This window comes from Astatotilapia calliptera, chromosome 3, assembly GCF_900246225.1.
Source record: "Astatotilapia calliptera chromosome 3, fAstCal1.2, whole genome shotgun sequence".
In the NCBI taxonomy this organism is placed as follows: domain Eukaryota; kingdom Metazoa; phylum Chordata; class Actinopteri; order Cichliformes; family Cichlidae; genus Astatotilapia; species Astatotilapia calliptera.
Genome location: NC_039304.1, coordinates 2,905,178 through 2,918,666, shown reverse-complemented (window position 1 = coordinate 2,918,666; position 13,489 = coordinate 2,905,178). Strand labels below are relative to the sequence as shown.

At 44.3% G+C, this 13,489-nt stretch overlaps 1 long non-coding RNA gene and 1 pseudogene across 1 annotated transcript; one reads left to right on the top strand and one right to left on the bottom strand.

Annotated features, from left to right (window-relative positions):
- LOC113016640 (NLR family CARD domain-containing protein 3-like) overlaps window positions 1-4,702 on the top strand; it is a 176,379-nt pseudogene extending 171,677 nt beyond the window's left edge.
- Window positions 2,541-2,948, bottom strand: LOC113016828 (uncharacterized). Its single transcript, XR_003271314.1, has 2 exons — window positions 2,743-2,948; window positions 2,541-2,619 (listed from the first exon to the last, which is right to left on the bottom strand). It is a non-coding gene; the product is annotated as an uncharacterized LOC113016828 (long non-coding RNA).
- Window positions 4,703-13,489: the final 8,787 nt, after the last annotated feature.

Here is a 13,489-nt window from a genome sequence, read left to right as displayed (position 1 = left end):
CAGCCGCCAGCTGCTCCGGGGACAGACCTAGGCCAGCAAACACAGCCTCTTGCTCTTCCGTCGGGCCTCGGGGTTCTCTCCTTTTATCCCCTTTTATCCCTTGCCTAGCTGCATCTTTCCTAGTTGGGATCTTAAGACACAGGAAGAAATGGTGATCCGATGAGGCATCACCCCTTCTGCATCCTTCATTACGACACAGAAAGTTTTTACTACACGGGTCATCACTCCCATGAGAGTCCAGACATCTGGGACATACTTTTGTCTTTTTCACGTAAACTCTCCGCTCTGACGGGTTGGCCTTTTTAAACGTCTTACAGCGGTATAAACGCCCTGTGTGACCCTCTTCGCCACACAAACAGCAAGGATTCTGTGACAGCTCACCTCTCGTCTCGCTCGCAGTAGCCTTGGTGAACGAACGTCTCTCTATCCTCCGATCAGGCCTCTCTTTTGGTTTCTCGCGGGGGCTCGGATCGGCTGCCCTGGCAGTATTAGACTGTCTGATGGATTGCAACTGCTCCAGTTGCACCAGAACTGTCTTCTGATCTTTCAGGAACTGCCATAGCTTATCAAACCGGTTCTGTGGACTGACATCATTGACAGGATCACATCGGTACAAAAGCCACCTTTCTTTCATACTGTCCGGCAGCTTACTCTCAAGTGACCGGATCACTAACTGATTTTTTATGGCATCTTCACAACCTAGGTCTATTAAGTCCAACAGCGCCCTCTCTACAGCTTGGATCAACTGTAAAACCTCTCTGGGTTTGTTGTTGTGCACGCCCGGTAACTCCTGTAGCTCAAGTACAATGTCATCTGCTATCTGTGATACGTCACCATAACAGTCCTCTAAAACTCGGAAAACCTCACTCGCTGTACGGCAGTGAGACAGCCTAAGTTCACATTTTACTGGATCAGCAATACTGTCCATCAGGTGGAAGAGCCTGCACTCCGGGGAACCTGTGGGTTCCGCTAACGCTTGGAGGATCCCCCAGTTACTCTTCCAGCGCCAGTAGCTTCTCCTGTCCCCAAAGAACTTTGGTAGGCTCAGGGGTGCGAGTGCGATCCTTGTTCCGAGTGATCCTTGAGAGACGGTAGACGTGCTCTGTCCTGCCCCAGCGCCATTGGGTCTCACACCATGCACTCCTCGAAGCTGCTGTGGCGTGCCTGAGAGGCCAGGGTTGAACACAGGACTCCCCAGACCCTGGTATAGTGGTCCCTGTGGTGGCGCTTGAAGGGCTGCAATGGAAGGACTTGCAGCTCGTGCTCCATCGGGGCCACCTTCATCAATAACCTGGTTACTACTGCCCACTGCGGCACTTTGGCATGCAGCAGGGTGCACGTCAGCATCTAGCGCACCACTGGCACGCGCTGGGCCATCATCTCCACCGGTCGCAGCGGGCCCACTGGGCTTGCTAGTGCTGGTCGTCACTCCACCGTCAGCGCCACCTTCATCACTGCTTTCACCTTCACTGCTAGTCCTGCTTCTAAGGTCACCACACCCAGATCTCCTTCTTCCATCTAGGGTGGTAGCCAGCATCACCATAGCCACTCTCCTCCTTTCCTTGAACTCTTTGAGACAAGCTCGCATAACGTTCACTTCTTTCTCTGGAACATAACGATCCCACTTATGCACAAACTCACTCAGAGCTTCCTCTCGGCCTTCCACAGCAGGGAGCATTGAATCAAACTGATCCTGTTTTATTTGACCCGTTTTGAGCGCTTCCACCTGGCTAATCATATCTTTTAGGTCAACTCTTAGACTGTCAAACTGACCTGATGCACAACGAGACCATGACGCTTCCTTTAGCTTCATTTCTGTGGTCTGGTATTTTGAGCGGCAGTCCTGCAGCTTCTTCTCCACCTCAGCTATTTCTGCTGCAAGCCCACTTACATCTTCTTCTTCCATAGCAGCGATGTAATCAAAACTGCTATCACAAACCTCACTATAACTGTCTTTGAGTGTCCTACTTTCACACATGAGGTCATGTTCAGTCAGAAGGTCAATGTTAAAGGCAATGGAATTGGCTTTCCTAGTAAAAACTGCTTGCGCAGAGGACCGCCTTTTCTTTAATTCTTCTCGGGATGCCATACTGACTTTTCCTTCTCTTTTATTACCGGCGTTATTCCTTTGCCCTCAACAAAGATGGCGGCGACCCACTTCCGGTCGCTTAGCGGCTAGTAACTGAATTAAAAGTTCGTTTTCGGCGGCCGGCTTATCCTATGCCAGCGCCCTAATAGTCCCAGCAAAGAAATCCACACACAGTCTCTCACGTACGAGGGCTTGACGGTGTTTTGAGAACGAAGTCACGTCGATCGGCCGTGTCGATCGGCCGTGACGATCGGCCGGGCTCCGTCTAATTGCTGGATTCTCCGTAGTCGACACAGACCCTCCTCCACTTCTCCGTCGCGGGGGGTGGCTAAGTGTTGATTACTGTACGGTTTTTACTAAGTTAACTACCTTTAATTTAGCAAAATCCCACCGTAAGGGTGTGTTTTAACTGATGAAACTGTGTCGTACTCAGGCTGGGACATCTGATTGCTGCCTTTTATAAGTTTATTCCACAACCATAAACTAACACCAGTACAGTAACCGTGCCTTTACAGATGCCAGGTAATCAACTGAAAGACACAAAATAAAACAACCATACAACATTAACAAAGCAACACTATTAATGACAGTACAGTTTAGTAATAGTCATATTTATAGCTTTAACACGTTACTTGGTTAACACAGAAACTCACCAGCTCGGCTTCATCAGTCATAACAGCGATATCAATGAAAAGAAGATCCGGCAGGTAGGATCTATGAGCGGCCGTTAACACATACCATCCCAGACTTAGATAAATCACTCCGTCTTAAATAAATTTGTCATTTAAAGCAAATATGAGTCTGGCTGATAATAAATCACAACAAACAAATTGGCATGTTAGTAATATGGGAAAAAACCACACAGACACACACAGACACACACACACACAGACACAGACAGACACACACACACACACACACAGACAGACACAGACAGACAGACAGACACACACACACACACACACAGACAGACACACAGACAGACAGACAGACACAGACAGACAGACACACACACACACAGACACACACACACACAGACAGACAGACAGACACACAGACAGACAGACACACGCACACACACACACACACACTATGCACAGACTGGTACTCTTTGTTCATACCTGTGTAAGACGTCATAATGAACTTGTGCATATTCATGTAAGCTCAATAAAGAGCAGTGTTACGAGGGAGCAGACGAGAGCGACTGAGGTCAAGTGAAGGAACGGCGCTGTCACAGTTCTCTCCCTCATCAATTGTCTGGTTCCAGCGGTGGGTCTGTGCTAGACGACCCATCACCAGCTTTTTCCACTGGTTACCAGTACATGGTAGAATCCACTTCCAGATCTGGTTGTCTTTAAATCTGTGAATGGATTGGCTCCATCTTATCTCTCTTTAACAAAAGAATCCAAGTGGAGCCCTCAGGTCTGCAGATAAGCAGCTTCTGACCAGAACTAGACGTAAAAACAGAGGTGAGCTTTATCGATGGCTGCAGCCAAACTCTGGAACAGTCGCCCTTCACATCAGGTCGTCACCAACACTGGACATTTTTAAAAGCCGGTTGGAAACACATTTGTACTCTGTAGCTTTCAATCCTGACCAGTCTTTATAGTCATTACTGTGTATGTTTCCTATTTTCTCTCTACTCTGTGCAGCACTTTGGCTCAAGCTGTTTTTAAATGTGCTGATAAATAAATGTAGATTTCTTTGAATAAAACAGTGGAGCCGAGCTTTGAGCTCAGTGTGTAACAGTGTGTGTGTGAGAGCCATGTAATGTCCATGTGTGCATGCTGACTGTGCTGCTCTGACCCCCCTCCTCCTTTCAGGGTGGAGCCTGCTGGAGTCCGATGGTTGAGACCAGGTCTGAGGAAGTGTAAGTGTGTTTTTAATGGGATTCATGAAAACAAAGCAGCACACATTCAACCATCTTCATCATGTCAGGAGTCATCATCAAAGTGTCAATCAATGAACAGATGATGGATCAATAACTGCAGCTGGATTGTGTTTGTTCTCTCCATCAGATTCCTGTCAACTCACAATCGACACAAACACAGTGCACACAAAGCTCCAACTGTCTGACAACAACAGGAAGGTGACACATGTGGAGGAGGTTCAGTCATATCCTGATCATCCAGACAGATTTGATGTTTGGGAACAGCTGCTGTGTAGAAATGGTCTGACTGGTCGCTGTTACTGGGAGGTCGAGTGGAGAGGAGACGTTTATATATCAGTGAGTTACAGAAGCATCAGAAGGAAAGGAGGCAGTGATGACTGTTTGTTTGGATACAATGATCAGTCCTGGAGTCTGAGCTGCTCTGATGATGGTCCTGATTCTGTCTGGCACAATAAAATAAAAACACCCATCTCCTCCTCCTCCTCCTCCTCCTCCTCTGTCTCTAACAGAGCAGCAGTGTATGTGGACTGTCCTGCTGGCACTCTGTCCTTCTACAGAGTCTCCTCTGACACTCTGATCCACCTCCACACCTTCAACACCACATTCACTCAAACTCTTTATCCTGGGTTTAGTTTCTGGTCTCCTGGTTCCTCAGTGTCCCTGTGCTGAGTGGAGTGTAAAGAGTGTCTCCTGTTACAGAAACACTCTGACTGTTGAACAGATAGTTCAGTCTGTACATGTCTGTCTCTTTCACTCACAAACACGTTTTCAGATTCATGGATTCAATCAGTTGATGTTTGAAACTCTTCTAAATGATTCCTTGTAAACTTCTTCAGTCACAAACAAACAGGAAGTGATGTCACATGTGTTCCTGTCCACACAGCAGAATGAGTCTATTGCTGACAGTGATGTACAAACAGAGTGAGCATTTCTGAGGCCCAAAATAAACTGAGTAGTTCACTGAATGAACAATGGACTGTGAGCTCAGTTCCTTCATCATTAGTATGGATTATATATGTATATGTATTATATTAGTATCATATATATCAGGTGCTGCTGCTTTCAGTCATTGTGCAAATGTGCTGTTTGTAAGCTTGTAAAGCTGCAGTCAGCTGAGACTGAAGAAGTCACCTGATCAGTGAGCAAACGTTTCTGAAAACGTCCAGATGAACAGAATCAACCTTTTGGGATCAGCCAGCAATGCAGCATCATTGTTGTTCAGCTTCAGAGGTTTGCAGGAATGAACTGATGACCAGAAACAGCTGCAAAGTCCAAGAAAATACCAGCTGGAGTTCAGCTGCATTTGAAGAAGTCAAAGAAAAGTAAGGATGGCAAAGGGCGACGTTTTCTTCCAAAGAGCTGCAAACATGGTCGACGCCTCATTAGAAGAATCATCTGGACATTTGTGAGGAACTCTAACCAAGAAAGCAACGTCACACAGATCCAACAGACAGTTTCCATGACTGCAAGTGTTGAGTGGAAAAATGCTACATTGCATTATTGCATCCTCTCACCACAGGAGGCGCTGTTGGCACCACTGATTGCTGATCAGCTGTTCTCTGATGATCTGATTGATACTGTGAATAACGGGACTCACTGAACTCTGTGACACAGTGAAGATTACAGAGTTTAACTTCACCCTTTAAGACTGACCACAGAACCAAGTCCGCCAGAGCTTTTGTTATATTTTTACATGCTGTGGAGCCATTTGTGGGAGCATTTCAAGTTGCTATACATCAATACAACTGTTATAGCCCTAATTTTAATAATATGTATGCATTAAGTCCATAGTAACTACATAAACTGCAAAAAAACCTCTGCTCATCCATCTCTGTGTGTATCAGGATACATTTGGTTCATAATACACAGAAAAATCAGAGTTATTACCTGTAATAAATGTGAAAGATTCCTGCAGTGATAACCAGGCAGGACTGAAACACATCCAAGCTGTCACCACGGTAACAGCACCGCCCATCCACAGGTGAGGGGAGGAGCAAAAAGAGGGACTTTGACCATTTTATACTAAAAACACTCAACTAATGTTTCTAATATGAAACAAATAAGCCCACATTAATGTGAGCGTTTATTAAATAATAATAATGATGATTTCCTCCTGATCTCATTTCCACAGCAGAGAAAACTGTGGTGTATATTGAGGTGGAGGGTGTGGTCTGTGGCTCAGGTGTAGAGTGAGGGTGGGGTGCACCACAGCAGCATGCTGGGACTGCTGAGGGTGGAGGAGGGAGTGATGATGACATCAGAGCTGCAGCACAGAGACCAGTGAACACACAGTCTGTTCATCTTTGCATAGATACAATATACAGCACAATATTGAATGACAGACACGCTGTGGGAGCTTCCACAGATACACTGACGTCAGCATCCAGAGTCCTCCTGCTGCTCCCCCCTCAGAGCCCCGTGATCAGCACCAACACATTCAGTTAGATGACAGAGTCCAGCTGCAGCTAGAATCAGCTCCCCTCTGTGAACAACAGCACAGCGTCAGTGTTTCACACTCAGTGAAAGGAGGAAACAGCAGAAGAACACCATGTGTGCTACGTTTCCCAGGACACACTACAAACTGCACAAATACAGAGCAGCACGTGGAAGGACCTGGAGCTGCATTTACAGAGCTGCAGACAGCGTGATGTCCTGTATGGACAGGTGGAAGGAACCAAGTCCTCAGCTGGAACACTCGTGTTTGTCCACAGACAGGAAACACAGCAGGAAACTTCCTCACAGAAGTGCAGCTCATGGATAACACACTTCCTGTCAGTCAGAATGAGGCTGCAGCCAAACACAGAAAGGTGTTTTTGTCCAGATGAGCCCAGAGAAGAAACACGAGTGTTCACAGACATCAGAAGCTCAGAGAGGTGAAACATGAGGTTGGAGTCCTCGTCAGCATCCAGAAGAGCTGCTGTGAAACCCTGAGTACTCATGACAGACTCTGATGGCACAAACACATCATGATTCAAACAGAAAGACAAACATGGAGCTCCTGATCCTCCTGCATGAGAACAAGCTGACATGAGCGCTGTGTCTGAGAGTGTCTCCCTGTCACAGTGACAATAACACAGCTGCTGCTCACAGTCATTAAACTGACCTGAGGTCAGCTGTGCTCCTTACATATGAACCATGTGACCTCACATCAGTGCTGTGGATGACTGTAGTCATAGAAGAGTAGAGCTGTAGCAGGTGGTGTGAGGAGGAGGTGGTGTATTCTAGTTAACGCAGTACTGAAACACTCCAGCAGAGGGCGCTGTTAAGTCCTTATTGTAACACAGTTACTGTGTGCAGTTAGACTTCATACATAATCTGCACTTATTTCCATCAGACATGCTGTCAGTAAATGATTGGTTTCTATTGATTCTACTTCCTGTTGACTCGTTTGATGACAGTGAAACAATCACAGCTGATTGTGTGATGATGTAAACTGTCACTGTTACATTCAGTGTGTGTGACATAATGTTAGTGCAGGCTGATAACAGCCTGGTTCTGTTAGAAACACATGAACGTGTCCATAGATCAGTGTGTGTTTAACATGAGAGCTTCAGCCCTGCTGATGTGTTAAATAAAGACATGCAGGAAAACTGATGAGACTCTGAAATAACTCTTTATATTTATAATGTAACTCTGCATCAAAAGAACAACAAAGGATCCCAGACAGGTTTCTGTGAACAAAGACCATTCTGATGTTTCTGTGTTTCTAACACTTTGACATTATTAGTAAACAGACTGCAGTGAGCAGCATTTATAAAGAGCTTCTATATAAAGATATGACAGCTGTTTGACAAGTTTATCACTCTGTGTTTGGACCTGATCAGTCCAGCTGTTTACTTGAAACATGTTCATTTACCTGTTCTGTTATATTCATGTTCTTGTCTCTGTTGAAAACACATTTTAATGTCCCTCAGATTTTTCTCCCAGATGAATAAATATAAAAATGACACAAACTGACTGCAGCTACTTTTTGTCCTTTCTGTCAAAAACCTTCATGTGACTCATGAGAGACACGTTTCAGCTGTTTGTGACAGATCAGAGGCCAACAAGTCATTTATAACACTTTCCATCATTGTTTAAAGTTCTCAGTGTTTCTGTGTTGCTGCGTATAGGATCTCCCAGCATCATCACTGTGCTGTCCAATCATTGTGTGCGAGGTTACCCTTATAGTGCGATGTGTGTTTGCACAAAGAGAAGCATGTGTGTCAAATATAAATAAGCACAGAACAGAAACAGCTGCTCGTTTCTTCTGTTTAGAGTCAAGTTAGTGTTTTGTGTCTTTGTTTGAGGCCTGATGTCGAGCAGAGGTGTGTGTAACTGCACTGGTCTGTTATATGTGTGAAGTGTGTGCTTCTCTTCAGCATCATCTTTGTCACTGCTGATTCCTTTGTGTCATCATGTGTTGAGAAGAGAGAACAGTTATAACGGAGGAGCAAAAGGAAGCCCTGAAATCTGCATCAACAAGGAAGTGTTGGCTCACCAGTGATCCCAGCAGAGCCACTGGTTTGGCTCCAGTTGTTCTAGATTCAATGATGTTGTTGCTACAGATACATGTCAGCATCTTTATTGAATTTTATATGAAGCAGAAATGGTGTCATTAGGAGAAGAAGAGGAGAACAAGTCCGGCGAGGAGGCAGCAGCTCTTAAAGATGAAACAGCAGCTCAGCCCTGAGCTCAGAGAGCTGCACATGAAAAAGCTCCTCAAGCAGATCCTGTCAGAGGTTTGTCATCAACAGGAGGAACTGTTCACATCATAGGATGAAGATGCTGTCAGCTGGATGAAGAAGGTTATTTAATGCAAACGTTCACACTGAAGTCAAATTGTTGTCGTGTTGAACAGATTCATGTACTGATCGTCTCCAGAATGTTAGAAGAGCTTCAATGAATCATTAGAAACAACTTACAGCTGCACAGCTGTGTCAAACACATCTGTGTGTCATTGTGGGATTGTTGTGTTTCTACATGTGACACACGTCTAAAACATGCACACAATCTGAACACAAACAGGGACTCATGTGTTCCCACAGCCAGATGCTGAGAGCCATTTCCTTGTAGTCCTGTGTCTACATACATGAACCATTAGATGTTATTGGAATGATTGTCAGCTCTGATAGTTTCATGTGTGTTTAGCTGGACGCTGTTTGATCCTCGACATGTTTAAAGGTGTCCAGTCCTGAGACACTGGGGCTGGAAACAGCTGTGATGTCATTGGACTGTCACACAGACAGAAGTGCATGAAGTGAGCAGCCGAGGAGCCGCTGATGTTTTGGATTCAACAGCATTTGAAAGGTCGACACAGACACATTTGCACACAGAAAGCTGAATCTGTCATATGCCACAGTGAACTCACTGTTCAGTGTTTTTCAGGAAGCTTCTTAACTGCCTCTGCTGCCAAACAAGCAGCTGATGTCCTTGAGAAGAAGCTGAAGAAGTCTTCAACAACAAATACAGGAAGTGGACTTTCAAATACTAGATTCACTTTAGACTCACAGAGAAATGACTCAACCAGCTGTGTTTGACTATATGAAAGGTCAGTGTGTGTCTGCACACAGACTGTTGTGTTGGACTGTTATTCAGTTGTCTGCTGAATGTTTTCAAATGTCTGCATCTCAGCTGTGATGAGGCTGGGGGTCATGGGAGGCCACCGTAGCAGCCTCTTCAACATCATGACATCATCATAAATGCTGCTGGACTGTCTGATGGGCTGACGGTGAAAAAGCCGTCGGGAAGGAAACAGAAGACATTTCAGAGGCTGCAGCAGATTTCTTTGATTCGGGGCCTTTTTCAGCTTTATTGGACAGAGCAGTGAAGATAAGTGACAGCAAAGCAGAGAGAAAGGGGGCGTGGCCCGGGTCAAAGCCAGGCCAGCTGCTCTCCACCTCGTGGTCACCTGCTCATCCTAGTGAGCTCCACCAGCAGCCCTTTCACACACTTTACACTGTCAAACACTGTGTGTGGACCTCAGCTAACAACAGGCTACATTTAAGTCTGGACTACATGCTTTTATATTGTTTTTATTCCATCAGCAGCTCAACATCATGAGCAGCTTTGACATAAAGACATCAAACTCAAGCTGACTTTAAACTACTTTTAATACAGGGGCTCAAAAACAACAACATCTTTATTATATATCAGGACACAAAGTCATTTCATCTCAAAGGGAAACAGCTTTATTTGGAATAACCAGCACTATCAACTGGTTTGGGATCTCCACCAGTTTCATGTCTTTGCAGCTTCTCCAACAAAGTTCCTGTAAAATCAGCATGTTTGTCTTTATTGGTTTGATAGTGATTGATTATTCAGTCCCAATCTGCTGTCATCTAAAGAACAAAATGATGTTTCTATGAGTCACAAAGCTCCAGATGTTGTCGGCTTCACAAAGAAAACAAAGAACTTAAACACAAAGTGTTTGGAGCCAAAATGTTCCCAAGCTGCTCTTTTTGAAATGGCAGAGGTACAGTGGTGTCTAACAGCACACTGTGGAAGGCAAACATGTTATTGTTGGATGAAACTTCATGAATCCTTTGTAGATTTGAGCTGTTGGAGCCTTTCTTTTCTCTTCAGGTGTACAGATGCTGAGGAGGCAGGTGAAGCAGGTGGAGCTGTTGTGATGCTGGCAGAGGGTGTGTCTTAGTAACTCTGTGAGGCAGAACTGGATCCAACATTGTGGATGTGTTGATGTTGGAGCCATTAAGAGTCTCTGGCCACACTGTAGGATTTCCCTTTGATCCACTGTGGGGGCATTTTGGAGTCTGTCAGTGAAACTCTTCATGTTTGTGTTTGACTCCAGTTTATAGAAACAGAGAAATGTGTCATGCTTTTGTTCGGCCTCCACAAATACACACATTTGTTCATTGGTTGGACTTTTTGGAAGGAGACACATTGAAAACCATGTTAATAAGATCTTGTTGTTTCCTGTGGATCCGACACAGAGAGTGGACTTCAGACAGAAAGCGTGGAAGAGATTTTAGAGGCCGTGTGTGGCAACAGGAAGTTTCTGTGTGTTTGCTGATCTTACATGTGGAAAACAACACGTGATGTTTGTGAAGTTCTACAATGATCATTGTTCTCACAGCATTTTGAGTGGGAACAGTTCAAACTGGGAGTAGTGGGAGTTATTTACTGATTGAAACAAGCTGAATGTTTCTGTGACGATGAAGATCAGCAGCTCAGCTGATCAATGAACTGACATCTATCAGTCGTTTCATGAGATGAAGTCATCAGCAGACATTTGTTCTGACTGTGTGATGAATGTCAGAACGTCAGGGCTCTGCTTTAGTCACTGCTTGATGATCATTGGCTCATTGTTGAATCCAGGGGCCCAGTCTGACCTCTGACCTTTGCTGCAGGTCTTCTGTGTTATCTCCACTTTCATGTCTGATCTTCTGCTGTATCGTCCAAAATAAACATCTGGATCATTTCCAACACTTCAGCAGATCTTTAGTTTGGGCAGTGCAGCACAGAATAACACATATTGTACTATACTGCCCACTTCCTGATCTTATTGGATCTGTGTGTGAGGTTGGTGAAGGAAACACATGTTTACTGAGTGAGTCGCTGCCATTAGGAACTAGTTTTTATATCACAGCCTGGAAATCACACAGGACCATTTCTGCAAGTGAAAAGTCGTCATTGGAGGAAAATGATTGTGTAGTTTGTGCGACTGAAGAATTGTCCCAACTACATGTGCTGCTGACCCTTGACCTTTTCTTTAGGTGCACAGAGGAGTCTGTGGGAACATCCAGAACTGAGGCATCTTGTGTACAAACGTGTTCAGACCAGATGTCAAATGATGTCAGATGTCATCCGTGAATGGATGCAACTGTGGATCGTTCCAATAAAATGAGGCAGTTTTGTAAGTACAAGCCCACTACAACCCATCATCAACATTTTAAATTACATTATACATCTTCACTGATATAAAGCACCACTATTTTAACCTGATTCACTTTTTCCACCCTAACAGTTCATTCCTCAAATCAAACAAGATATTTGACCCTAAAAAAATGCATCAACAAATAATTTTGTAATAAAATATTTATTCTTCAACTTTTACAAGTGAAATCAAACAAGTGTGTTTAAGAGTGAAACCAGAGTGGAAGCTGCTCATATAGAGTCCAACCCAGGCTAAAGTAAGCTGAGTAGAGCAGCACCATCAAAGTGTCGGCTCTCTGAACACGGTGCAAGATCGCCATCTGCAGGACAAAACTAGTTTTTCTCGCCCTCCTCGTCAACATCAAGATGATGTCATCGTACAGCAACTGATTCCCTGTCCGTCTGGAACAAAGCATTTACATTAAAAAGACATTTACAGAAAATACAAACACCAACAACACATCTCATCATCACATGATATTTTATTATTTATTATATTATATATTTTTATTGTACCATCAACATCAACAAATACCAGCATATTTTCTTTGAGATTGAGTAGAGTGAACCTTTCCCTTGGTTCACTTCCTGCTCGCAGCATCAGCTGACCTCTGACTTCCTGGTTAAGGTCTCTCAGCGTTGACTGGAATATCAAATCGGACTCACACCATGTTCTTGTAATGTGGTCATGTCTGTCCGCTGTTTGAAGAGCATCTCTGGCCTAAACACAATAGGAAGAACAACAACACGGCTAAAAAAACAACACATTTCCATATTAGATGAAGGGCACCGTAACTGGAAATGGTAACATTCATCTGATGCTGCTTTGGATTTATCTTCTGTTTTAGACCAACTTTGATCACTTCGAGCCATCTTAAGTCCGTTTGTTCTAACTTCTCACTAACATCTCGTATGATTTCAGATCCCTGCTGTTCCCCAGCTGCCCTGTAGGTGGCCTCAGTGTGTCTCACACCATTTACAGATGATTACAGGTCGTTTACAGTTCAAACAGGTCCAACATAAGAAATATGCAGAAAATATCCTGCTATAACAGTTTGGGTCAAAGTGCAGATGTTCCAGATGTTCTGAGTCTGTCTGTGTTTCATGTTAACATGTAGATGTTGGACCAAAGTGAAGCTTTTTGATGTGACAGCAGGAATGTGAAGTGTAACTCTGAGCTGTAGGAAATGAAACTAAACGGACTTTTTCTCCTTTATTTATAGGAAAGTGTAGGAGAGCAACAGATGAACAAGCGTTACTGTAACAGGAAACATCAGAGGACCTTTATGTTCATCATCATCACTGTTTCCTTGTTCTGTCACAAACACACAACACTTCCTGCTCTCTCTCTGATGGATCTGATTGGCTGTTTCATTCACAGGAGGTCAGGGCGTCACACAAACAGCTTTAACTGCACAACGACACACTTTAAATCATCTGCAGACAAACCTGTGTGTTTGATTTATGAAGAAATAATAAAGACGTGTGTACAGCTGTCCATGAAGCAGCTTCTCACACAAACTCTGACACTTCAGCCACTTTAATTCCTGCAAAGCTGCGTAATAAAGAGCTGTGACTGCTATGAGCTGCTGATGATGACTGCATGAAGCTCTCAGCTGAAGCTTCTTTCATTT